Raw genomic sequence first — 26,578 nt, forward strand, 5'->3', positions numbered from 1 at the left:
TTTTAATTTGACTTAAATTTTTCAAGTATGAAACAGCAGGAAAAAAAAAGAGAGAGGCAGTGTTCTCTTATAACTCCTTGGGACCATGCATGGAGTTCCATCACTAAGTGGTGATATTTCTTTTTAACTTTATTTCAGTCATCTAGTTTATTTCATCATCACCTTGTCAATGTCCAGATCATCAGCAGGTGGCATGTGCTGAACTGAGTTGCTTGCTGCTTCTGCATATGTCTGGCAGGAAACCCAACTTTCTGCATTTATGCCTATTACCCAGCATTCTTTCTCTCTTTTATTTCACTGTAAGGTAATTAAAATTGCTTTCATCAACCAGTCTTCATGGGACTTTGGATTTTTGCATAAGGATTTGGTGTTCAGTATGAGGGATTCTGGGAGCTCTTTCTTTTTGACAAATCTAAATTCTAGCCCTGGCACCCTTTTCTCAGTAGCAGACATGTGGAAAAAAGTAGATGCTTGAGAGAGAGAAGGAAATATTTCTCATCCCTCATCAACTGAAAAATATATAGCTTGTTCTAATCCTTTTATTTTCTGGAATCCCAGGAATGGACATGTGTGACAGATATCTAATAACTGGAGGAATCCTGAGATTTCTCAGTCTGGCAGTTTTGATGTGGGTCACACAAACGAACATCTTCTCATTGTTTTTTCATGTAAGGCATTATCATGTTCAACCCAGTTTTCTTAAAGCACACATGCAAAAATGAAATGGTTCTACAAACCTGGTTGTTATGGAGAAGCATGTTTCTATCATTCTGAGACAAAATAAAATGTAGTGATCTTGTGAATATCCTTGATAATAAATAAAATAATTCTGTATTACCTATTGTATTTGCCTTGCTTATAAATGTTTGAGAATATTTTGGGTTTATGCAGAATATATTGTGATATTATCCATGGAAATTAAGAAGCAGCAAAAATGGAATTTAAGCAGTTTAACCATCTCATATTGAGAAAGTGTGCTAAAAAGTATAACCCATCTTTGGATTATTATATTATGACAATGAGTTCATGGCAATATGGAAATATTAATCTGATGCTAGTCATGTAACAAAGTCACTATTCGCCAGAGTTTCATAGAATTATTACATTTCCACTGTGGAAAAAAATTACTTCAGGTCTTCATTAGTATATAACAGGAAAATCAAAGACTAATTTTTTTTGTTAAAAAAATTATAATTGTAGTTTGCTTAATATTTGCATTTGCCAAGGAAAACCGAGACACCTTAGCCTCTGCACATATAATAAATAATCCTTTATTTTGTAACTGTTTTCATAGGACAGCTTTAGTCACAAAGCTCAGAGACCAATTTCAACTTTCACAGCTAATAGAGGAAATGGATCTGTGGTTATAGTTGCAGGTATGGTTGGATCTAGGAGTTCAAGCAAGATCATGAGAGTTCTTTTTCTCTTTTTTCCCCTTTCTACTTTTTGTTTCTCCATTTCTTCTCCTGCTCTAAACCCCATGTGTCACTACATTGCTTTGGGTCTGGCCTCACTCTCTTCATGCATTGGGTAAGATGGATTCTAGCATTGTCCTATTTGTTGTGTTCCTCTCTTCCTTCTTCCGAAAAGAGAAGCAATACCTTCCCCCTCCGCATCTATATATCAAAAATAGTGGCAGGGCACTGATTGTCCTTACTCGGTTAATGAAGCCATCCCCTTACCGACAAATTGAGAGGAGATAGTGCATATTTGATGGTTCAGGTTTATGTGACATACTCCCACAGGCCAGGAAGCGGAATGCTGTTGCTATCTACTTCATCCAGGAATATTTAAAATAGTTTTTTCCATCTATTTCTATCTGCTGAACTCCTTCTAAATAGACCATCTGCCAAAAAAAAAAAAAAAAATCAATCCGTGGGATTTATTAGCCATATATATGGGTAACACACTTAACAAAAGCTGCCTAGGAATTACCTGAAATGATTCTGAATTGCTTTTGATAAAGAATAACGACTTCATAGAGTAACAGGTTTTTTTTGGTTTGGTTTGGTTTTTTGCTGCTTCAGCAAAAATAGTAGTATGAACACTTAATTTTTTGCCCTTATTGTTGGCGATGATGATGAAACTGGTGGGATTAACAGTATCAATATATGGGAAAAAAATCACTTAAGGTGAATGTTTGAGAATTCTACCTTAATTCTGTTTATGTATTCATTTAACACATAATTATTGAACACCTACCATCTGGCTGGGATCATCAGTGATCAAGACAAATACAGCCCTTCCCTTACTTAAATGTCACTTTCTTTCTTTTTTCTTTTTTTATTATACTTTAAGTTCTAGGGTACATGTGCACAACGTGCAGGTTTGTTACATATGTATACATGTGCCATGTTGGTGTGCTGCACCCATTCACTCATCATTTACATTAGGCACTTTTTCAATGAAGCCTTGTGTGTCTGCTATACTGAAAACTCCCACGCCTCTGCTCTGCTTTTACCCGTCAGCATTCTCTATTCTCCTTTCCTGCCTTTTTTTTTTTTTTTTTTGAGACGGAGTCTTGCTCTGTCGCCCGGGCTGGAGTGCAGTGGCCGGATCTCAGCTCACTGCAAGCTCCGCCTCCCGGGTTTACGCCATTCTCCTGCCTCAGCCTCCTGAGTAGCTGGGACTACAGGCGCCCGCCACCTCGCCCGGCTAGTTTTTTGTATTTTTTTTAGTAGAGACGGGGTTTCACGGTGTTAGCCAGGATGGTCTCGATCTCCTGACCTCGTGATCCGCCCGTCTCGGCCTCCCAAAGTGCTGGGATTACAGGCTTGAGCCACCGCGCCCGGCCTCTCCTTTCCTGCCTTTTTATCTTTGTGGCGGTTACCACCATTCGATTGTATTTTACTTATTTATTCTTATCTCTTTTGATGAGAGCTTAAGCTCCTTAGAACAGAGAATTTTATTTTATTATTATGTTGTCAGTGTCTAGGACGATGCCTGGCATGAAGAAATAAATAACAATATTTGTGGAAGAATTGATGAGGTCCTGCCTGTGGTCTCCCTGTTTCTGTTGCCTATGGATGGACGCTAAGCATGCTAACTAGATAGATGCTGACCTCCTTCTAAGAAACAAAGTAAAGCAGCCTAAAGTAACAGAGAGTGATGGGAAAGGGGCTAATTTGGATTAGACGGCCAGAGAGGTCTTGCCTTTGAGTTGATATTTGGCACTGAATGATGTGAGGGTATGGTCCAGGCTACTTCTTGGGGAGGAGACTTCACAGCAAAGGGAGGAACAGATGAAAATCTCAGAGTGGAATTGTCCCTAGCTGTAGTCAAGGAGCAGCAAGATGTTTAAGGAGGCTTTGCAGGGGGTAGGAGTCAGTGAGAGGCAAAGAGAGAAGAGATAGAGTAGGGGCCAGATCAAGCATGCCGTGGTTGAGATGGAGTTTTACTCTGAGTGAGATAAGTTATAAAGAGTTCTTGAGCAAAATAAGTGACATGACTTGACCTGTGTTTGCTGGGGCTATGTTTGTCAATCAAGAAAGAAAAATAGTTGGAAGAAAGAACAATAGTTGATGGCCACTATATGAGTCCAGGTGTGAGACAGAGGCCATGGACTCCATAATAGTGGTGCCAGCAGTGAAAGCAGATTCTGAGATTTTTTTTTTTTTTTTTTTTTTTTTTTTTTTTTTTGACACAGAGTCTCGCTCTGTTGCCCAGGCTGGAATGCAGTAGCATGATCTCAGCTCACTGTTACCTCCACCTCCCAGGTCCCAGTTCAAGCAATTCTCCTGCCTCACCCTCCCAAGTAGCTGGGATTACGGGAACAAACGACCATGCCCAGCTAATTTTTGTATTTTTAGTAGAGACAGGGTTTCACCATGTTGGCCAGGCTGGTCTCAAACTCCTGACTTCAGGTGATCCACCTGCCTCGGCCTCCCAAAGTAGGGAATATTTTTAAAGCTTGAACTGAAGAAATTTCCTAATAGATTGGATACAAAGTGATAAAGAGAGCACTCAAAGATGACTCCAAGGTTTAATTTGACTTTTTAATTTGAATTATTATATAAATTTACCAAAACATTAATATCCCTTGAAACCAGTGAGTTCTGTTAACTCCCTTTGTGTGGTTATACTTGAAAAATATCTTTAAGGAAATAAGTTATACTTTGTAATATTTGAAATATGAAAAGCCTTGCTAGAATGAGCATGTGAAATTATCGAAGAGATGAGTTAAGTTCTAGGATTTTACAACTTGAATAATTGATGACAAAATACTCTATCTTTAATATCTATGTGCCTCTGACAACTGCCCCATTTTTGATATTCTTGAATGGTTTGTTCTGCTCTGGAAAATATACTTGCCATTTGTAGCACTGAGAGTTTTTGAATGGAGTGGCTGTTGGCTGAGTGGGAGGAACAGGCAGTTTTGGGGATAAGAAAAAAATTTCAGAATTTTCTATAGGGGAAGAAATTAATCAGTTTCAAGATTTAGCAAAATAAAAGAATGAATATTTGTAGACTGGGACACTAGCACGTTACTGGAGCCATAGTTATGTCACGTGTGTATCTATACATCTATATAAGCTATGTGTATAACTTCAGTTGTGTATATGAGCATCCATGTTGAGATCTGGGCTCTAAATATCCTTTAAAAACAAAATGTTGTATCTGATTTTTTTTTTTTTATTGTCAGTAGAAATCTGAGTCTATATGACAGGCCAATTATCTTAAAAGTGTTTTAAGAGATCTCAGAATTCAAATTCTACTGTTCAAGTATCAAACTTCTTTTTAAGCATATTTAGGTGAGATAAAATAATTATATTCTTTTAGCAAAAATGGGGGAAAAAGTCATAACATTTAAAATTATGGTCATCTCAAATGTGAAACATTTTAAACTCTTCTTAATTCTTGACAAATCTGGTCAGGCACAGTGACTCATGTCTGTAATCCCAGCACTTTGGGAGGCTGAGGCGGGCGGATCACTTGAGGTCAGGAGTTGGAGACCAGCCTGGCTAACTTGGTGAAACCCTGTCTCTACTAAAAATACAAAAATCAGCCGGGTGTGGTGGCACATGCCTGTAATCTCAGCTACTTGGGAGGCTGAGGTACAAGAATTGCTTAAACCCAGGAGGCAGAAGTTGCAGTGAGCTGAGATTGTGCCACTGCACTACAGCCTGGGTGACAGAGTGAGACTTCATCTCAAAAAAACAAAACAAAACAAAAATTATTGACAAATCTTCTCCTTGATCATAAATACATGAATTTAAAAATTATGTTTGATTCAATACCCTTTTGAATCAGTTGATGCTTTTTAGATAGCGTATCTCTCAGTTGTGCCGCCTGGAGTGCAGTGGCACTATCACAGCTCATTACAGCCTAGACCTCCAGGGCTCAAGCAATCCTTCCACCTCAGCCTCCCAAGTAGCGAGTAGCTGGGACTACAGGCATGCACCAACAATTTTCTTTTTGTAATGGTTATTATTTGTAGAGATAAGTCTCACTCTGTTGCCTTGTTAGTCTCCAACTCCCGGGCTCCAGTGATCTTCTCACCTCAGCTTCCCAAAGTGCTGGGATTACAGGCATGAGCCGCCACTCCCATCTGAATCAATTTTTTAAACTCCCTTCAGATACTAATTGATAGTTGTACTCTCTAGTTGCAGACGTAAACCTTTTGACATGATTCCTTAGGTAAATGAGAAGGTAAATGAGAGCACTATTTTTTTTTTTTTTTTTTTTTTTTAGACGGAGTCTCCCTCTGTTGCCCAGGCTGGAGTGCAGTGGTGTGATCTCGGCTCACTGCAAGCTCTGCCTCCCAGGTTCATGCCATTCTGCTGCCTCAGCCTCCTGAGTAGCTGGGACTACAGGTGCCTGCCACCACGCCCGGCTAATTTTTTTGGTATTTTTAATAGAGGTGGGGTTTCACCATGTTAGCCAGGATGGTCTCAATCTCCTGACCTCGTGATCTGCCCTAGAGCACTATTCTTGAGAAGTGGTTAGTCTAACAAGACCTTACAGGCCAATTAAGCCAAGTGAAAGAGTCCTCAAAGGGATAGCAGGACAGAGATGAAGGGGAGTCAAGTGTCTGTCTCTCTCGACCATTCTGCCTACTTCCACAGAAAATCTGGAAATGTCTTGCCCTTTGCCAAATGTACATAGGGATGACCTAGTTCAGCAATTTGTGACAAGTTGCCAGAAGATTGTTTATTTATGTTTGGCTGAAGTTTGTTACTCACAGTTATTCCTTTTGGTCTTATATTCTATGTCTGATAAAATTCCCTTATCTAAGAGCAGTGATTTCGAGGATCTTCCTTGTGTCTGATTTTGCTGTGAGGGTTGGATAATCCTGTATATTCCCATCTCTTCTCCTTTACTCTCACACAGTTTTATTATAACATTGTGTTTGTTTTTCCAAATTTCCTGTGTTTTCTAAATTTGGAGCCTAAGAACTATAAACAATTAATACTCTATATGAATATGGCTTAGGATACTATGGTTTCAACCAACAGCCACAATAACTTTAGGAAAGTAAGTTGTCTTAAAACTATAATCAGTAGGATTTCCTAAATACTGTTTAAAAAGGAAATTAGTTGATTTTGATTTATGAGAAAATTTTTAAGCTGTGTTAAAATTTTATCTAAAAAGCACATACAATTAGGAGTGATAGCAAGTTACCTTGCTTTTAACTTTATTTTGGTGGTACCTTATTATAAATTAAATATATTAAAAATGTCAATGTGCTTGTAAAAGTAATTTTTATTGTAATATTACAGTGAACCTTTTGAGTTGAATTCTTCATTGCATAACCATAATTTCTACATAAACTCCATGAAGAGTTAGGGAATGAAATGAGGGAGAAACTGGGCCACTAGGGTTTTAAGTTAAATTTCATTTCAGAGAAAGCTGAGACACTTTCATTTTTTCTTGTGCTAGTAATCAATTCAGAAAATGACAAGAAAAGCACTTCTTAGAGTTATCAAGAAATTAAACTTTTTGCCAGCAATTTTTCTTCTTTGTTCTCTTTCACACTGAAAATATCCAATTATAGAAGTGACCGTGACAAAACTTGATAATGTTATGAGATCCCTGGGGTGTCACTTCACCAGCTGGAAACCTGTGTGGCCATTGGTGCCTTTGCCTGAGTTTTGCTCTTGCCCACTGGGCCCACTCGGCCTGGCAGGCTGAGCTCAGCTCACGCTACTGACCTGGATCCCATATCTGTCAAGGGTGAGTGGAGCGGCAAGGGTTGTGTGAGTGAGTGAGCATGGGGTCCGGCCACTGTGCGCAGCCAAGCATGCTGGCTGCAGTGGGGCGGCAGCTCCAGGCACCACCACGGGTGCTACCTCCCTGCGAGGCTGCTGTTGGACCAGATGTACAGCAAGCAGCTTCCACAGCTGGCACTGGGAAATGCGGTGGCACTCAAGGTTGAAAACACCAGGAACTGCAGAAACCCAAAGAGAGTGTCACAGCCCTGGCTTGGGGAGCTACTAAGTCTGGGCTCCCTGAAGGGCCATAGCCCTTCTCTCCTTGTTGCCTGCAATGTGGAGAGCAAGGGGTGGTGTTTCAGCCCTGTTTGTGTTACAGCTCCTTCAGCCCCACCATTCAGGAGGACCTGAGTTCTTGTCCTGCAGCCAGAAAGAATGAAGTATGCAAACAAGTGGAGAATGAGCAAGGCAAAGAGGAGCTTTATTGAGTGATAGAACAACTCAGAGGAGACTCACAGTGGGTAGCTCCTTTCCTCAGGCAGGGTGTCCTGAAGAGTGTTCAGCTGTCAGCAGAGAGGAGGCCCTGGAGTGGGTAGCTCCTCTCCACAGGTCCATTTTCCCATTGTCTTCTCAGCTCTCAGGAGAGAGAAAACCCTGGTGTGGATAGCTCCTCTCCACAGCTGGTCATTCCATCATCTTCTCAGCTCTCAGCAGAGAAGAGACCCTGATGTGGGTAGCTCCTCTCCACAGCTGGTGTTCCTGTCATCTATTTTCAGCTCTCAGCAGAGGAGACCCTGGCATGGGTAGCTCCTTTCCACCACTGGTCATCTTGTGATCTCTTTTTAGCTCTCAGCAGAGAGGAGACCCTGGGGTAAGTAGCTCCTTTCTGCAGCTGGTGGTCATCCAATCTCTTTTTGAATCTGCCTAAGTCCTGGGGTTTTTATGGACTTCAAAAGAGAGGAAGTATGTGCTGATTGGTCCATGTGAGGCCATGGGCAGGCCCAGAAAAAGCATTGTAAGTTCCCACTCTGCAGGACTGGTAGCCCTGCCCCCAGGCTTCAGGCCTTTCCCCACTTGAAGACGGGGCTTTACCAGAGACCCGTGTCTTTCCACCCAGGAGCCTATCTGCCTCCTACCGCTGTTCATGATGCCAACACTGTTTGTGTTGAGGGATGCCAGCAGGCCAGCTCTGAGCTGCCTTCAGCCTCCCTCAGCCTCCATCCCATGCTCCTCAGTGCCCAAAGTCTGGAGGAGTCCAAGGCAGCAGGGGGCTGGTGTGTCAGTGCTCCCCAAGAGTGCACATACCTGGCCAGGTTGCAACGGCTCCCAGGTTCAGCCTCCACTTTGCTCTGATATTGGAGTGGGTGCTTGGAGTGGGGAGAGGCCAGGCGGAAGGAGCAGGCACCCTCAGGCGCTTGGAGTAGGGAGAGGCCAGACGGTGGGAGAGGGGCTTCCAGGGTTCCTGAGAGTGGAGAGATGCTCAAATTTATAGCTACAGCTTGGGCAGCTGCAGGTGTGCCAGGGAGAGTGGGGCTCCCGCCTACTTCCAGCCCCCAAGAGCACAGGCATGCCCAGGTCTGCAGCCACAGCTGGGTGTCACAGCTGCGCTTGGGGCGCATAAGTCTCCTGCCCTGCCAACTCAGAAGGGGTGGAGCTTCTGCCTGTTCCTGGCTTTTGCTGACTCCATGGTGGCAGCCCTGGCCAGTCCTCTCCCACTGTTTCCGGCATTGTGGCAGCAGCCACTCCAGACGGGCTGCCACTGGCGTCAATAAGATGTTTACCAAAATGTCTGTAAAGAGAGCCACTCACAACTTTATATTCATCTACAAGAACCCTCAAATAAATTTAATCCCCATTTGGGCTTATCCCTCAAATGTAGCTCTGAGTACTTATTAGTTATTATTCTGGTATCCCTACATCTAATAAGATATAGAGTGGAGTGTACACAGTCTCCAGGAATCAACCAGCCTGTAAATGAGTGAAGTCTTCCGGTGATATATCAGCACCATGATAAATGGCCCCACCCAAGGTGATGTCAAAATATTAACATTAGTGAGTGGGACAGACCGTGGCAACAGGAGCAGCTTCTGTCCTTTCCTTATGGGGCAGTTACTAGTCAGCTCCTGCCAATTGTGACCGTATAGGAATGGTGGCCTAGAATTGCCAGAACTGTTAAGTAAAAAATCTCATTTTAATGGAAATACTCTGATTTTTCAATGTTGTTAATTGATTTAAATTTTAAAAGAATGTATGTGGGCTAAAAGGTTTCATTGACAATATTTGAAGGAAAAGCCCAACTAGATAGAATCTTGTGGCAATTCTAGTAAGTATGTGGAAGATGGAGGGAAGAAGGGCAAGAGTGTAAACAGGAAGATAGTTTCAGACTGTCCAGATGGATTATAATGGTGGCGAGTACTGGAACAGTAGAAAGCATTCTGGAGACAGAATAAAGTAAGAATAAAGAGTGGGCTAGCGACTTTCAGGGGATAGAACAGGTAGAACTCAGAAGCCAATTGTATATGGATAAGCATTTATAGAAGAATAGAAGTTTCAAGTTTCTCTAGAGTCCCAGAAAAAAGAAACTGCTAGGGCTCAGGTGGAATGTGCATATTTTTTAACAGTACTCTGAAATCCAATTATCTGCCTTCTGCAAGTGCAGGTACCACTCCTGCACACACAGAATAATTATGCTATCTATGGACTCACTTTTTATTTTTCAATCAGAGGATGCGCTGGTACCATTGCTGCATTTGCTTGAAAGGTCACAGCTTCAGTGGTTTAGACGCTGGAAAACAAAGATGAAAATAGAATGCCAGAGCGATTTTGTAAAACAGATTGAAGAAAAGCTAACGGAGGTCAGACTACAGTCACTGGCAGGAGAGAAGAGTGAGCGAGGCAAAGTCATAAACTAAAATCTCTGCTGTAGACTGTGATGCTAGAAAAATGGGAAAGTGGAGATACAGGGGCAATTCTTCCCTTTCTGAGTTAGCTAGATACTGAAAAATGAACAACGGATGGATCTCCATTGAACGTCCCTGTAGGGGGAAGATTCTGTCTGTTGCTTAAAGACAATGTTTAAATGACCTTTAAAATCCTGGGGATATCTGTCATCTCTATTCTAAGACAAGAATAAGAAGAGTTGGCAGGGGCAAATGATAGAACAGGGAATGAAAAGCAACAGCCATTTCTATTCAGTAGTATTCATTGGAAACTGTCAGATACAAGAAAAGGCCCTAATGATCCACTATTGATTAAAACACAGTCCAAACTCTCAAGGCAGATACACATTTAAGTGTCTGATAGCAATGAAATAGAATGAATATTGTATTAGCCCTCTTAGAGAGGGTGAGCTTCGGAGTCCCAGGAAGAAATAATGAGATCCAAGTGGCCATGTCCGGTTGTTGGAAAGAAGGGCCTGGTTTCCGAAAGAGACGTCAAGGCTCAACACAATCGCTTAGAATATGGTTTAGGAGTTAATTCTAGCAAACATTAGAGATGACTGGTATTTCTCGAAGAGAAAATGGACAGCACAAAGAATGCTGTACCAAGGGTAGATCCCAGACAATTCTCAAAGTCTGGTAGACAGGGGTTTACCAGATTCACACAGGATAGGCAATGCCTTTGTCATTCTTCACCTGTACATTGAGGGAAATTTAAGCAGTTGTGGTCATAAACACTCAAAAGTGGAGAAGACCAATGTAGGTTTGGGAATGATTAAGTTAAATATAACATTGATAGCAAAAAAAGTAAAAACTCTGCAATTAATATGTGGGATGAGAAGCAGTTTGACATTCAACATAATTTTATATGTTGTATGGAATCCCCTCCATTTAGCTATCTCATCTTCTAGGTTTAAATTCTGTCCCAACTCCTTCATGAAGCCTTAGATAATCCAGAAAACAGGTTGTTAATTTTTGCACTGCTGAGTGTAGGAGCAGTTATGTCTGTCACTTTCTTGATAGTTACTGTTTTGTCATCTTGCCTTATCAGCTTGTGCGTATATGCCTGATTACTAGGGTGATGGTTATATGTGGGCATTCAAACTGGAACACTTTGGAGAGTGAAACTTGGAAAGAGAGATTGCTATTGGGGCTATGAACAGTTACTGAGGACAACAGGCATAAATAGACACTGCCCTGAGCAACCTAGGCTGTGTGATCCCTGAACTTATTACCATACCTGGGTCATATGGTTCTTCTGTCATCTCAAGGCCTTGCACAGAGCAGCACTTAATGACAACATTACATACTATTAAAAGGACCATGGATGGCACATGACCCCAAACTCTTTATTTGACAGACGAATAAACTGAGGTTCAGGGAAGTTAAGTGACTTTCCTGTGGCTGCACAGCTAGTTCTTACCTTGAAGGTTCATTATCTTCATGCTTAACTTTGTTTTCTTACTGATACCCTAGATAGATAGATTTTCTCAGATATTCCCCTATGCTTATGGCCTGGTGGATTAATAATGTTTTCTTGACTCTGGTCAGATTCTGATGTGTAACTTTTGCATGATCTGGGTGTTTCTGTTGTATCCTTCAAATTCATGTGTTGAAACCTAGTAAGCAATGTGATAGTATTAGTAACTGAGGTTTTAGGAAGTGATTGGGTCATGAAGGTGCTCAGAAAATGTTAATTGAATTAACAAATGATCGTGGAAACACTGATTCCTATAAATGAAAGGGACTTAAAAATAATGTAGTCAGGTTCTCTAATAAGTAGGAAGAAACAAGCTCAGAAAATATTACATGACTTATTCGAAGGTCAATCAGCCACTGATAAATCCAGATGAAAACTTAGTTCTCCTGGGTCTTTCGTTTCCCGAACCAGTGTTTTGCCTACAATGTCCCACTATTTCAAAAGTGATTGACAGTAAAATATTAGAGCCCTATATTTTAAAGTGACTTCGTAATCATTTTTGTTTTTTCTTACAACTTTCCAAATGCCGCCTGATGTTACTGGACTCCCCACTACAAACCTGTGAGTCTGGCAGGAAGCTGAATAGCTTTACAAATTAGGCAATCAAGACTCAGGATTTAAGTGACTTGGACTGAATTGGCTCAATTTCTTCAAATATAGAGAGCACAAAGAAACCTGGTCAATCTTACTACTGTCCTTGAAAGAATGTTTTTTCCTAATTCAGCAAGGCGAAACTGTTAGCAAAAATGTTCTTCAACAAGGGATTTGTGATTGTATGTTAAAAACCTTTCTCTAAGGCACTTATCACTTAAGTAACAGTGACCTGATTCATTGTTGTTTTTGTGGGGAATTGTAACAGTAGGGAAATCATGGTTCTTCATTGTTTTAGTGAGATAGGTGAATTTGGAATTGTGTACCAACTGAGCTAAGGCAAAGGTCTATAGTAAAACAGTTAGAATTCTAATTAAAGATATGAATAGAAAATGCAGAAAATAAGTAAATAAAAATAAATCTACAGATCAGTTGTATGCAGAGTGAGTATGAATGTGTCATGTATGATGCTGAGTTACTGATGTGACTCTGAGCACATGTGACTCTGTGGGCTCACCCCATAGGACTTGGTATTTTCTGATGGGTTCACACTATCTCTAATTAGGGAACATTTAAGCTTATGTTTGCTGTGTTAGAGAACATCGACTTAAATCTACCCTATTAACTAATAGAGTTTCCCAGGTTGTTTTGTTGCTTTGCTCTGCTGAAGTTCGATTTAGACTATTTCTAAGTAAATTAAACGTGAATGAGAGAAGACCGTTAGAAGAGGCAAACATTCTCAGTTCTTCCAGAATCCTTCCTAAAAAGTAGCTGAACCACCCTTTCCCTGGGATTTAGCAGAGATGTGAGTTGCCTTATGGAAGGCAGGGGCCATGCTTTGTTGACAATCTTTATTTCCAGAACCTCAATGAGGACAAAGCTTATAAAAAGCACTCAGTACACACTGGCTGAATAAACTAATGAGCTGCAGTCTGGAAGCCTTCCTGGGACAGACTCTCTGGACTTTAGTAAGATGGAGAGCTTCCTTGGAGGTCCCCACACACTTATCTTGACAGTGACCTTACTGGTTTGTAATGAATTGTTGATGTTTCTTTCCCACTAGAAAGTTATCTCCCAGAAGTTATTTTTTGCCAGCTGTGAATCTCTGTAATCTGTGAACACACACACACACACACACACACACACACACACACACACATTTAGTATATTAATTGAATTGTAGAGGTTTTACATGTCTAGACTTCTTATACTAAGAGGGTACCATAGACAGCATATAGGCATGAAACGATTGACTCAAAAGCAAAAATGTTATTAAGACAGAACTGAGATGAGGGTTCCAGTATCTTGAGAGTCTCCCCTGGCCAGTGTTTCGTCTCCTTCACCTATGCACCCATCTGACAATTTAAAAAACTAAAGCTTGGAGATTCATGTTGACAATTTTGTATTATCAGTGTATGTGGTATATATAGCTTTCCCCTAATTTGGTTGGAGATATGTTTTGCTAGCTTCCCAGAAACTAGCACCTTTCACCAAAGTGGGAGCTGTCTTAAGGTGTGCCCCCTTACTTGGGATAAAGCTATGGGCTATGGAATCGCACAAGCCCGTGTTTGTATTTTTTTTTTATTTTAATTTTTAAACACTTATATAAAATTAAGGGGTAAAGTGCAGTTTGGCTTCCTGGATCTATTGCTTTAGAAGTCTGGGCTTTTAGTGTAACCATCACCTGAATAATGTACATTGTACCCATTAAGTAATTTCTCATCCCTCAACCTCTCCCAGCCTCCCACTCTTCCGAATCTCCAGTGTGATTGTTCCACGCTCTACGTCCACCTGTATACGTTATTTAGCTCCCCTTTATAAATGCGAACATGCAGTGTTGGATTTTCAGAAAGCCTTTCTGAGCCTTGTTTTTCTCATCTGTGTAACTGGGATTTGAATGCCTTCCTGAGGGACTCTCAACCCTGGCTTAACCCCTCTCGTCTCCTCCCTCCCTGCACTAATGCCTGTGACTCTCTTCTGTCTGCTAGGGCGGGATCAAAAGTTAAAAATATCAGCATATTTCAACCTCATTTCAGTGTTCTTGATGTTGTTTTCAAAACTTGAGTGTTACTCCTCCCTTTACCACAGCTAGGTTGTCGTGTTCTTTCACAGTGCTTTTAGTGTTGCTTTTTTTTTTCCCCTATGTCATTATGTTCTGTGTTAGTCTGCCCTGCAAGACTCTAAGCTTTATGATGATTAGAGACTTTGTCTGTTTTATTTATGCATGACTAACAATCAGTTTTGAATCTTGCACAAATGTGGAGTGCACGGTTAATGAGGGAATATGTAGTGTCTGGGTTAAAAGGCATGAGCTCCACAGCAAGCCTGAGCACAGAGTCAGTGAGCTGAGGTGAATGGGACCATATGCAGTTTCAAGATGATCTTATCGGGATCAAACTGATGTAAAAAACCTTATTTTGTACTACAATAAAAGTTTAAAACTGAAAAAAAAATCATAGAATTGAAATTAAATGAGATTAATCTGTTTTCTGTGGTTTATAACAAAATACTTGCAACTGGGCAATTTATAAAGAAAAGGAATTTATTTCTTACAGTTATGGAGGTTGAAAAGTCCAAGGTTGAAGGGCCTTCTTGCTGGTGGGGACTCTGTAGAGTCCCGAGGTGACACAGGGCATCACACAGTGAGGGGACTGAGCATGCTAGCTTAGTTCTCTCTTCCTCTTCTTATGAAGCCACTGGTCCCATGCCATTAAAACCCATTAAACCATTAATCTGGGAATTAAGTTTCAACATGAGTTTTGGAGGCGACAGATATTCAAATCGTAGCATGAGCCCTACACCAAGGCCACTGTGTCACCCAGGTTAGTAACCAGTAACACGTACATTTTTCATTAGTGTCTCTCAGTTACTGAAGTATGAGGATCCTGCCTGATACCTTTCGTCTGTATTATTGGTGGTCGGGATGACATTATTTTATATGTCCTAAACAGCACCAAATATAAAGATCTCTATAATGCCCTTAATTTTTTTTTCAATTTAGCTTTTAAAGTTATTTGAGGTTTGTAGATTTTGCTGTTTATCTCGCAAAATAACTCTGTTTCAGTTACTGCGTCTTGAACTTACTATTTTCACCAGTTTAAATGTGTTGTAGGAATACTGGATTGGAATTCAGCATATGTAAGTTCTAGGCCCACTTTTCTTTTTTAGTCAATAAGCTTTGCCATTATACTTACATTTACATTGCTTATGCCCTCAAAGCCTAAGTCTTATTTGTGTAGTGAATAGGAACACACACACACACATACACATTTATCAAAATTTGATAATATATAATTAATTTAGTATTATCAACTTGGGAATTACTGAATTCTCTTGCTGTGCATAAAGATTATTGAAAAGCAGCATCTACTCCCTTAGAATTTTCACATCTAGTATTCTTTCTTTATATTGTTAAAATAATTTTAATAATGATCTAAATTGGATATAAATTCAGGTAATTATTGCCATCATTTTGTATAAGTACTGTCATATCTGGTACTAGTTGTCTCTGACAGCAAAATAAAACATGAAGATCAATATTTCTGATTGATTTTCTTTTTCCGCTGGGATGGTGTGAGCATACACTGTTCACAGCTGATTTTTGCTGCTGATCAGTCTCTATGAGGCAAAATTTCAATAATTGTTTTGTTTTTAGGTGACTGTCTTCTCTGATGTCCAGACCGATTTGCAGATTGCAAAGATCCACTTTGATAATAGAAAGAGATGCCATTAGATTAGGAAAAAAGCCAAAGCCACTTATCGCAGGAATTATGTGCTAACACAGTGGTTCACCTTAATGTTCTCTCTTTATAATGCCCCCTTTCAAGATGTGCATAATTGATATTGCCGTAAGCACTCTCCTGTTCTTTTGGCACAGCTAAAAGAATAGAGCGGATTAGAATACAGAATAAAGTCTCAGGATTGCACAACGGAATTACTCATATTCTATGTCATAAAATATTGCATTCATTAGAAATGAGTATTTTCATTGCAAGTGAACTGAGACAGGCAGGTAGACAGAGTGATTCCTTTTATTTTGTTTCTCTTAGAAGGAATGATTCCAACAGCTGGTAAAAACACAACTAAGCTTTGGCATGTGCCAATCAACTATTTCACAATATATTTTTTTTTTAGAGGAAAACACGTATATATCACAAAGTAACCTTTTCTCTTGTGGCAATCTCCTTAGGTCCCATTCATTTTTAGAACCACATGTATTCTTAGCACCCTGTGATACTTGCTGCCAGAGTGAACATATTTTCCCAGCCACAACCTGATTGCATGTTCTGGATTATACTCATATTCTCCAGAAATAATTTAAGGATTGAGATCAATAATGGTGCTCCCGAGGTGGGTGCCGTCGGAAATCTAACACACAATGTTTACCTGTAGAGATGATCAAGAACCTCTCTTGAAAAAATTAGGCCCTTATGGATATTTTAGAGCAACGTTTAGATTTTTTAAATAACAAAAATGATGATCAAGAACCTTTGTTGAAAGAATTAGGCCTTTATGGATATTTTAGAGCAATGTTTAGATTTTTTAAATAACAAAAATGATGATCAAGAACCTCTGTTGAAAGAATTAGGCCTTTATGGATATTTTAGAGCAATGTTTAGATTTTTTAAATAACAAAAATGATAATGAGAATGATGATAGATTCTGCTTGTTGAGTGCTTTTTGTCTTCATAAATTTACATGAAAAGGGTGTTAATGTGTCCATTTTATGAATTAGTCATCTGACCCTCAGAACACCTAAATAACTTGACACAGCTGGGTGAGCAGTGGAGCCAGAATTTGACCTCCACACTGCCTGATTATGAAGCTGTGTATTCTGTCTGCTTTTAGCTGCTGCCTCTTATTTCCAGTTCCAAGGTCAGTCTAAAACAGTCTGCCCAAACACCCACATATGTTGAATCCTTGTGCTGAAGGCAGGTGGTGCCACGGGCTTTTCAGGGTGAGTGCTTTATTTTTCAAGAAGCGTAGAGAATTAATTCATTAAGTGGAACTTGAGAGGCTACTCAAATATCTGAGCTGCTGAGAAGTTCAACCTTTTTAATTATGTGGAGTGAGACTTCCCACAATGTTAAACCTTTGGAATGGTGCCAAACTCAGAAGCTCCTCTGCAGTGATTCTGAATTGACCGAATAGAGTCAAATAGCTGAGATGAAGTCAAGATCTGAACACTCCAACCGGCATGTTGCAGTGGTTCTGCCACACAGGAAAAAGGAAAGGTGGGCTTTTGTTGCTAGTGAAGGGATAATGACCAATGAAAAAAATAAAACTGAGCAAAGAGAGACAAAGAAGGAAATGAGACAGTGAGAGAGAGAGAAAATGTAGAGATGAGCATAAAATCTGCAGAGAAAGTAAGTAAATGGTGGTGTCAGAAAAGGTAAAAGAAGGTGAAATATTTTGTGTAAGGGATGACAACAGGGTGCCATGTGACAGCTATTCTAAGAGCAGAAAAGAAATCTAAGACTAAAGAAAGAAATCATTTTTGTGATCAAGAGAAGGATTAGGAAACAAAAAACAATTTAATTATTACAGATAATATTACTAATTATTTTCATTACACATACAAAGTACTTCTGCATGTAATATTTCATTTAATTCCCTCACAATATTCCTGTGTAATTGGTTAAGTGGATATTTCAGACTTTCTTTTAGAAATATGGAAACTTAGTGGCTGACTTATCTAATTTCTTATTTTTTTGGAAGATATATTTTCTTACAGCTTCAAAAATCACCAACATGGCACATGTATACATATGTAACAAACCTGTACGTTTGCACATGTACCCTAGAGCTTAAAGTATCATTAATAAATAAATAAATAAATAAATGACTTGTCTAATTTCTAAAATAAGTGGTAGAGTTGAAACAAGAAAATGTGTGTTTTTTTTTTTTTCACTATGTGCTGCTGGACATTGTTGTGTGTTGTTAAAAGTACATCTGCCATAACACAGCTTTACCACATATGCTTGGGGGCATTTAATTACTGGGCTAGTCTGGTCTTCATTTGAAATACCCCTAGGGGATAGTGACATGTGAAATGTACAGCACTGAGTGTATTTCCAACTATTGCATTTTACTAACCTGAGACTGTCGGGGTGCTTTTATTATAAAATGGAGATCAAGTATGGAAAAAAGGTATTACTTCTGTTATTACAGCTTTGGTGGTTATAGAAGGTGATGAACTGAAACATCAGGACTTGTGGATTTGGCAATAGAGATAAGGCCACCTGCAGAATAAAAAAAGGGTGATGTCTATAAAGAGAATTGTGAATAACTGTGCTCGTCTGTTCTTTCTGTTTACCCAGGATCTCTATTCCTCATCTTCTTGGTTGTGAATACATTAGGTGGTGTTGACTTATCTCCCCTTCTCTATCCAACACTGATTGGCATATGCTTTGCACAGGGCCAGTGTTCTCCTTGGCTACTTTCTGCCAGAGCACATGGAAAAAACAGATATTGCTCAGTTGTTTATGGGTCTGGGGTGGCCACTTACCTTTTATTTTTGGGAGCCTGATGGAAAACCCAGGACAACTGGAACCCTTGGTCCCACTAATTGAGCCTCTAGAAAATAGAATCACCTCAATCCATGGACTTGCCATTTGGGGTAACAAATAAATCCTCAAGCTGGTATAAGTTGAGATTTGGTCACTGTAAATCAGTCAAATACAAATGCAGGGAGTTGGTGCATCATAATAATAACGAACATTTATTGTATGTATGCTACGCTAGTAATCATTCTTTAATCATTTCATTCTCACAGAAATCCTATGGTGTGCATGTCATTACTGTCTCCATTTTGCAGGAAGAAACAGAGACAGAGTGGTTAGATGATTTGTTAAAGATCAGAGATAGGAAGAAGCAGAGCTGGGATTTGAACTCAGGAAGTCTAGCTGTACTCTGTGAACTCTAGTCATTATCTGCCTCTCTTTGTGTATATCACCTTGCCATATATGTGTAAATGGCTTTATCTTTCTGTATCTGTATCTGTATCTGTCTGTTATCTCTCTGAAATATGCAAATTCTTGGCAAGAATGGAATTTATGTTACAAATTAGAATATTACTGTTGATTCTGTGCATGGAAATTAGTATCTCAAATTTCATCCCAGTGTTGTGGACAATAATAGAAATTACTATTAGAGCTTAAAAAGAAACTGTAGATCTATGTGTGTTTTCAAAAGAGTATAACAGGAAAATTAAAATAATTAAGTATAATATTGAAGCATCCATATTATGTGACATTAAGTCTCAGTAAGAGACTGAGTTGGTTAGCTGATCAAATCTTTTTGCAGTTAAAACAAAACAAACAAAAGAACAGAGGCAATCACGTATAAGCACTAGGGCATATTTAATATGACTATTATTGAGGAGAAGATTGCAGTGGGGAAGAACAGATACTTAGTAAAAACTAAAATATCTGTGAGTCAGAACATTTAGCCAATCCAGGTACTAAGACATTTTAAAGTCAGATGAGTTATCACAAAGCTAGAAGACAAACAACACTGTACTGGGGAAGCTGTCTAATTTAGTTAATCCTAACTTAGACAGTTAGTGAATCCGGTGCCAAGATAACATGTCGAATTGAAAGGGTTAACTTTTTCACTGTGCATCACTGATATAAGGTGCTCTGAAAAATAAATTTTATTACTAATAAGTGTCAAGGTCCTATGTAACTTCCTTTTGCAAGAAAAAAAGCAAGACAACGAGGTAAACACTTAAAAAAATCTGCTCTTACGCTTTTGGAAAAAAGAATTGTCTAAGAATCACGGTGATAACTTAGGACAGGGGTAGGCAAATGGGCCAAATCTGGCCCACCACCTGTTCTTGTAAGGCCTGTATACTTGGAACCATTTTTATGTTTATAAATGGTTGATAAAAGTCACAAGAAGAATAATATTGTTACTGGTGAAAATTATATGAAATTTAAATTTTAAGGTCCATACATAAGTTTTATTGGAATATAGCCACAGTAATTTCCATATTGTCTATGACTGCTTTTGTGCTATGCCAGCAGAGTTGAGTAATTGTGATAAAGATTGTATAACCCGCAAAGCCTAAAACATGTACTGATCCTTTACAGAAGCAATTTACCAATCCTCTATTTGTATAATAGAGCAATGGTATTGGGAGGTACTTGAAATGTTGTAAGGAAGCAGAGTTAGTGCCTAGAAACAAACAAACAAAGTGACAAATAAGTGAGTATATGTGGGTAGGTTTTAAACATCCTTCCCATTATCTCGATATTGCTTCCTGAATTAAAATGATAAACCAAAATTGCATCCAAATATGCAGTGCAGTTTTAGAACTTCTTTTTTTTGTGACAAGTTTACACAACCTTCTTTGAGAGGTGATGTAGTGGGTTATCGATTTCAGCGTAACACAGAACACATGTATTTAATAATAGAATGACTTCATGAACACTATATCCTATTGAAATATGTAGTCTCATAAAGATAAAGCAGGGACACATTTGGGTTTTGAAATGAGGTTTTCTTAAAATACCCGTGTTAATTCTGAAAACGTAGCCATTCTTGGACTTCATTCACCTCATCAATGGACTTGGAAAGGGAAGCAGGATTCAAAAAATGCAGGTCAGCTAGCAGAAAGATTATGATCCCCGTTCGCCATTGTACTGCAATCTAGAAATTACAGTTAGAATGGTGTGGACATAGGAGAGGCAAAGAAAAAAGTACTAAAAAAGGGCCAAGTAATTCCATATTTTGGAGTTGACTGTCAGATTGTTGTGCTTATGCTGTTTGTCTGTTTATAATTACCAACAAGCTTTTTTTCTTATCTCTACATTTATAAATTCTACCCGTGTATTATATTTATTTAAAAACAATTGAAGCATATACTATATGCAAAATGTATATCTCACTGTGCAGGCTGAAGAATGATAATCAACTTTTTCATGTACCCATCTTTAATCTCTCAAACACTGTTTCCTCTGTGTTCTTAGGAAATACTTTTTCTATTTTCTCTTCTAATTGCTTGTGCATATGTGTCCTAAATTCTTCTGAAATACTGTGAGTTTCTTCAATGCATGATTCTTGACTCATTCATGTTTGGTTCCCATTACCTTCAACATGTAAGGATTTAAATATGTGTAGAGTGAGTGAGTGAATGCATTGTAAGATCTCTGTGGTAAGAAATCATTTATTATCTGACTATTCCTTGTAGATACTATGCTTAGGGGCAATTAGCAAATGTTGGAATTGAATGCATTGAAAGATCCTGTTAGTCTATCTAGGCACCTCTTGAATGTTTGTGCACAGGTACTGTGCTGTGTTATGTGTTGTTCATTCATTTTCATGAGAGTAATAAGTAAAATATAAAACTTACTGAGGAGTTTGAGACTACCCTGCCTGTTCATTGAAGACCTCATATTGTCATATTAATTGCAATTGTAATTGTCATAATCTTTCTTTCTCTTTCTAACTATTTCTGGTAGTCATGTCAAGTTGAATTTATATGCTAGGTTTGATGAAGAGGTGGGTAGCCATGGAGTGTGATTGGAAAAATGGAGTGTGATCTAATGGAAATAAACTGGGGAGAACTTAGCAGGGCCAGTTGGTCCAGATTCTCTTCTGCATCCTGTTTCTTCAGAGATAGGATTTTCCTTTCTTCTGGGAATATGGAAGGCACCTCTGGAATGAGGGTCTTAGGACCTGCTTCAAGGGAAGGTCAGAAAAATCCTTCCTGGATTTTAGGACCAAATTTCAGGGGAATATGAGAATGACTTTCCTGCTTCTGCTATAGTCTCCAGTGTCAAGGTGTGATATTTTGGGGGGAACATGTCTTAAACCCCATCAAACTGTATTATCTAACCCTTGGTTTCCTCGTCTGCAAAATGGAAATGAAAACATCAGTTGTATAATGCTAATGGAAAGATTAATCAAGATAAAATATAAGATCCTTGACAAAGTCCTCATAATATAAAAGGTGTTCAAGAAGTGGAAGCTATTATTGGTAGTTGAGTTTTATTTTGTACATTCTCCCAATAAATAACAATAGCTTTTAATAAGTGTTAATTTAGTTTTCAGAAGATGCTAATTTACAGGATGAATCATATTTTGTACAAATTTGGGGCTTTTACCCTTCTTTAAGAGGATTTGAGTAACATCTACTTTAAAATAATATAAAGCAAAACATTTATTTTCTGATGATAAAGTTTTAATTCTGAAATATGGGTATGAAACACTAATTTTTACTGAGCACTTATTATTTGCCAGATACTGTTCTAAGTACTTTACAAGGAATTAACTCTAAATCTCACAACATCCCAGTGAGGTTGGTAGAATGGCTCTTTACAGATGAGAAAATTAAGGTACAGAAAGGAATAGAAATGGCAGAGCCTAGAGGAAAATCCAAGCTGTTTTACTCTTAGCCCTACATTAATAATCGTTGTAATAATGTTACCTCAATATGAAAGAAAGCAGTATTTGAAGTAACAATTATCAGAGACAATTTAGAAGACTATTACTTCTTAAAAATCTGTATTAGGTGAAAATATATGCCAGATTGAAATGGCAACATACAATATTTAGAAAAAGCAAAAGTATCTCCACAGAGCTCTAAAAATTTAATGTTAAAATATTTGTACATAAAATGTGTAAAAGTATTTGCACATAAAATATAGTATGTACGTAAAACCTAGTGTCAAAGTATTTGTACATAAAAAGCATTTGTACATCATTGAGTACTGTTAATATAGGAGAGAGTAATATTTGAAGTAATGACTTCTATTCAGAGACAAATATTACTTGCTAGGAATCTGTATTAGGTGAAAAATGTGCCAATTTGAAATGGCAACATAGACTGTTTAAAAAAAGCAAAAGCATCTCATTGGAGCTCTAAACATCTAGTGTAAAAGTATTTATATATAAAATGTAGGTCAAATTAGTAATAAGGTATGAGGAGCCTCTTGTCAGAGACATATATGGTAGGCATTTAAAAAATCTTACTGAACTCTGAGTCAACTTTCTGCATGTTATGGTTATTACTCTGAAAATTTTCAAGATATGGATAATTACTTTGGGGCATGAATTAGCAAATAATATATTTTATTGATGAATAATAAATCCCGGCAAATGTTCAAAGCGTTTTACTCTTTCGGCACTTACAGATTCTGCCAAGGTGTGTGGTTTCTTGTGATTGCCATCAGTTTCTGAGAGAGGGGTTCCTAAAAAGGAGGAGAGTTTCCAGTGGTCTTCAGCATAGATTTTGCTGCTGAAGGATACCACTTTTAACCAGGTGCTGCACAAAAGTAGCAACGTTTTTTGAGAGCCTGAAGTTATAGCTTGTTTTCAGATAATCTTAAGTGCACTGACTCTTAGGAAATGATTGTTTCAAGGGAACCACCACAATATTTTACAAACAACGAATCCTTACTCGTTGTTTATTTCGGAGCTAATTTTAAAAATATATCATTTAGGTTTTCTGACACCCTGTATATCTCCATTCACTTTAAGAACCCTTCAGAAAATTTCAAAACAACCTATAGATTTTGACCTATAGATTTCGTATGGTTCAAATGATTTGCTTGGAATACTTTTAGGAGAACAGGGATATGTTCCATGAAATTGGACAGTCATCTTAAAATCTTTGAAGGGTAGCCAGATACCAGTGATCACTTACGCAGAAATAAAATTTATAGGCAGAAGTTCCTGGATGCATATGAAGAGGAAAAGAGCCATTGGGAGAAAGAATAAGGTTGGAAATCACATTCTTTTTCAACACAAGGAAGAACATTCTCATGATAAAATCTTATAAAATTGTGATGGATTGGTCAAATAAACTAATAGTTGCCTGCTAACAAGTGTTTAAAAAGAGACCAGTTAACCATCTGTTAGGTATAATATGGGAAGAATTCCTTTTGGGCTGCTGAGTTTGGATTAAATGATCTGTATGGACCTTTTCAAATGCAATGACCTGAGAAAGCAAAATGGTAGCATGTTCTGATGTTAAGAATGTTGATGATCTCTGCCTTAGTTCATAAGCATTATGAGAATTGTAAGAAATAACATGCCTCAGAGTTCTCCCTAAAAGTTTCCAAGGATAGCTTCAGCAGGAAAAAATAATTTTATAGTTATTTTAAAAATAAATTTTATGAAACAAACATTAGGAAGACACATAAAAAGCAATTTATAATGGTTTCTTTCACATGCTCAGTAGCAACCATTAATTTCAAAGCAGATGGAGCTCTGTTAGGAAAATATCCCCATGATATAAGTTAGTTTAATTTGGTTGTCAGCAATAGAAACTGGTGATGCATGACATAATCAATAAAGAAATTTATTGATGAGACAGGATAGCTCACAGCACTGAAGAAAATTCTGAGACATTGACTTTCAAGTAAACCAGAGCCTTTATGCAGATTTGGCTATAACAAATTAATACATAGTGTCTTCAAGATGCCATTAAAGTGATGAATTCTGGGCATTTTATGTGTTTGTTTCACTCTGTTCAAGACTCATGTTTTAGTGAAAAAGTATTAAGAGAATATAGTTTCAAAGCCTTGCTCATTTCTTGGTTTGGGAAAGAAAAACTCTTTAACAACCCCACCAACATATTATTCAAGGGGCAGGGATACCTTCTCAAAGCAAAATTGGGGTGCCATTATTGGAAAAAGAGGGATGTAAGTTGGTCAGAAGAAAACACAGATGTGCACCATCTTGAGCCACTTTGGTTTGAAATATGAGTTTTCAACCCTATTTAACTTCTTTCAACATTGCCTCTTCCTCAAAATGCCTATTTAGTAAGAGCAGGGCACAACAGAAGAGAAACAGCTGTTCTGCACATAAAATAAAAGGCATTTAAAATTCAGAAAGTAACTTGTGCAACGTCGTCTACAGTGGAAGACTACAGACTACAGAGGAGACGCACTAGTGTGGTAGAATGTATAGGCTCTAAGGAGGGCGATCACCGGAATGGCATTCTTCATGCTGGGGATGGTTGATGGAGTTTCAGCACAGTTTTATCTAATATCCTCTTTCAAGTTGTTGCCTGTGCTTGCCATGCCCTAACCCATCTCCATTGTCCCAAATGTGCCCTACACAACTGCTGTGCATGATGAACTTACCTTCACGGTACTTTGTAAAGACCAATGTGTAGTGAGGAATTGTCGTAACAGAAGAAGCTTCTACAAAAGCCATGAAGTATGTTTGGTAAGTAAGCTCTTGATTAGGAAACTATCAACTATCCTGGAATTTATGAGAGTGATAAGATGTAGGGTGGGGAGGGAGAGTTTCCACCTTACGTGAGATGGAGATCCAAGGCATCTTACTTGCATAATAACGCATACACCAGCACTTTGTCCTCTAGCTATGATTCTTGTCTCAAACTTGATTCCATGTTCAGCATTGGTCCACATTCTTCAAAAAAAAGAGAACATACTTATAGGAAAGCATGCTATTTCTTCTCTCTTTTTTTTTTTTGAGATGGAGTTTTGCTCTTGTTGCCCAGGCTAGAGTGCAATGGCATGATCTTGGCTCACCACAACCTCCTCTGCCTCCCAGGTTCAAGTGATTCTCCTGCCTCAGCCTCCCAAGTAGCTGGGATTACAGGCATGCACCACTACACTTGGCTAATTTTGCATTTTTAATCGAGACGGGATTTCTCCATGTTGGTCAGGCTGGTCTCGAACTCCTTACCTCAGATGATCCACCCACCTTCGCCTCCCAAAGTGCTGGGATTACAGACATCAGCCACTGCAGCTCGTCTTCTTCATTCTTTTATAGGAAAGATAGGGGAATGTATCACCTGACATATATTACAAAATATTTTTCAAATACTTGGCATTGTTTTAAAGTTTCTCTGGAAGACTTAGAGACATCTAACTTCAGATTTCTATAATCTGACTTATGTTTGCATCACGTGAACTTTAATACAAATAAATCATTGTTAAATTGAGATAATACCTTGCAAATTCTAATGGAATATAATACTATTTATTAAAAGTTTAATTTTGATTTATTACTTATTCAATTACATTTTATTTGTGAATATAGATACTAGGATTTCTATCCTCTTATATTTGCTGAAAAACTTTTAAATATAATAAAATTCAGTGTTGAGAGAATATAAATTTCAGTGAAATAGAGCATTTTGTCTTTATCTTGATCAAACTTGCTAGAGGCATATTTCCTTCTAAATGATTATTTTAATGTAATTCAGAAAACACAATTGTGCCCTCACAAATGACTTTTTTCTCTTGCTTACTATATTTTAAGTTACTCAACTATTTGAGTAAAGGACATTCATAGAAAATCATATGCAACAGTAAATACCATGTGGCTATTATGAGTAATAGGGAAATGAGATATTCAAGAGAAAAAATTTAGTTCATTACTTTGATTGATCAAATATATGCGCAGAAAATTTTGTAGTCCCATGAGAAAGTACA

The 26,578-nt window shown here is 38.3% G+C and overlaps 1 protein-coding gene and 1 long non-coding RNA gene across 5 annotated transcripts in view; both read left to right on the forward strand.

The window, feature by feature from the left end:
- The window catches only part of LOC105487858 (potassium voltage-gated channel interacting protein 4), a 1,213,665-nt gene that overhangs the window by 84,494 nt on the left and 1,102,593 nt on the right, over positions 1–26,578 (forward strand). The window lies entirely within an intron of this gene.
- LOC139362112 (uncharacterized) overlaps positions 1–26,578 on the forward strand; it is a 127,001-nt gene that overhangs the window by 84,271 nt on the left and 16,152 nt on the right. The window contains exon 2 of the long non-coding RNA XR_011620458.1: positions 1–26,578. This exon is cut by the window's left edge and continues 47,059 nt beyond it; it is cut by the window's right edge and continues 16,152 nt beyond it. This is a non-coding gene — a long non-coding RNA (uncharacterized lncRNA).

Source organism: Macaca nemestrina, chromosome 3 (assembly GCF_043159975.1).
Source record: "Macaca nemestrina isolate mMacNem1 chromosome 3, mMacNem.hap1, whole genome shotgun sequence".
Lineage (NCBI taxonomy): Eukaryota > Metazoa > Chordata > Mammalia > Primates > Cercopithecidae > Macaca > Macaca nemestrina.